Raw genomic sequence first — 1,851 nt, 5'->3', positions numbered from 1 at the left:
GAGGTGGTCCAGCAGTTCAGAGCACTGGCTACATATGCAGAGGACCCAGGTTAAGTTCCCACCACCTACATGGTGGCTCACAACCATGTGTAACTCCAGTTACAGGGGATCCGATACTCTCTTCTGGCCTCCACAGGCATTGTACACATATAGTGCACTTACATATATGCCAGAAAAACACAAAAACCTTTAAAAAAGTGCTAGGCATGGAGATGCATACCTTTAATCCCAGCACTAAGAAGGCAGAGGTAGGTGGATTGCCGAGGACAGGCCCGGTCTATATATCCACTTCCAGGGCAGCCACGACTACATAGTGAGACTCTATCTTAAAAAAAAAAAAGGATCATGGGGCTGGAGAGATGGCTCAGCAGTTAAGAGCACTGACTGCTCTTGCAGAGGACCCAGGTTCGATTCCCAGCACCCACATGGTGGCTATGAACCGGCCTTAACTCCAGTTCCAGGGGAATCCGAAGCCCTCTTCTGACCTCTGCGGCATTGCACGATATGGGTGCACTTACATACATGCAGGCAATACACTCGTACCCATAAAATTAAAAAAATAAAATAAAAAGGATCATGCCTCCAAATATTTTGAACCCAGAAATGCCAGAAATGCAATGGCTCTAGCCTGATGGAAAAGTATATCCTTGATATTCATGATTACTGAAGGTCAAATATTCCAATCCTGAATGAAAGCCAGAAATATTCTATGAAACCTTCCTTCCTTTCTAAAGAGATTTACTATTAAACTGAACACCTTCTACCTACAGCAAATCATACTTTCAATTTTTGAGCTAAATAGAGCCAGAACTTGCCACTTCATAAGAAAATAGGAGTTGGTCCTATTACTGCCAAATTGTTGCAACCAAAATTCTAGTAACCATAATACTTGCTGTGTTGTGCAGGCATATGATGAGTTTTATTTAGACTGTTTTCTGAGGATTCTGCCTCAAAGGTTTCACATGCAGCATTAAAGCATCTTAATGAAGAGTCTAGTCTTTCAGAGGTCATGTATCATCAAGGTCTCCAGAGTTCTCACTATCATTTGCAACAAGGGCTTCTCTGTTCTCATAAATCCAGAAGCCGTTCAGATCAATCAGAATGGTGGTGACTGTGTCTCCTTGATTGCTGTTGATTAAATCCTGAAGTGAGATTTTCAAAGGATCCTCTGGTTTTACTATGTCAAAGATTTCATCCTGTAAGGGGGGGAAATCAGATTTCATTAATTTCTGTTATAGAGTGTTCTAAAACTCAGGGTGGGCATTTTTTACTTAAATAGAAAAGTAAACTTCTTTACCTGTAGTCACAGAATGTTATTGGTAGATTCCTTACCTGATAGCTCTCATTTTATAATGAAGAAAACAGGGGTCAGGTTCAAGCTACACAGCTAACTAACAGAAGAACTATCCAATGCAGTATTTTTGAATGCATATTAACTAACCTCTTATGCCTTTATTGCCTTTAATGGTCTCAGTATAATGTTTTTCTTTTGGCTTCAGTCATAGGCTTAATGCATGCTAGGCAAGCATTCTGCCACTGAGCCTACATTTCCATACCTTGGTTTAATTTATTCTTTAAACATTTTATTTTTGTTTGTGTGTATGAGTGTTTTATCTATATGCATGTAAGTGCACCTGTGTGTGCAGTGTCTGTGGAGGCCAGAAGAGGGCGATGAACCATCTGGAACTGGACTAGGACAGGTGTTAACTGTCATGTGGGGTGCTGGGAATTGAACCCAGGTCCTCTGTAAGAATAGTAAGTGCAGGGCTGGAAAGATGGCTCAGCAGTTAAGAGTACTGGCTGCTCTTGCAGAGGACCTGGGTTTGAGTCCCAGCACTCACATGGTGGCTA

The 1,851-nt window shown here is 41.5% G+C and overlaps 1 long non-coding RNA gene across 1 annotated transcript in view; it reads right to left on the bottom strand.

The window, feature by feature from the left end:
• Window positions 1-895: 895 nt before the first annotated feature.
• Window positions 896-1,851, bottom strand: part of LOC103745066 — a 2,838-nt gene continuing 1,882 nt past the window's right edge. Inside the window, exon 2 of the long non-coding RNA XR_607738.3 lies at window positions 896-1,196. This is a non-coding gene — a long non-coding RNA (uncharacterized LOC103745066). The remainder of the gene's footprint in view (window positions 1,197-1,851) is intronic.

Source organism: Nannospalax galili, unplaced genomic scaffold, assembly GCF_000622305.1.
Source record: "Nannospalax galili isolate Female #2095 unplaced genomic scaffold, S.galili_v1.0 scaffold10943, whole genome shotgun sequence".
Lineage (NCBI taxonomy): Eukaryota > Metazoa > Chordata > Mammalia > Rodentia > Spalacidae > Nannospalax > Nannospalax galili.
Note: the sequence above shows the minus strand (reverse complement) of the source record. Positions and strands in the feature narration are given on the sequence as shown.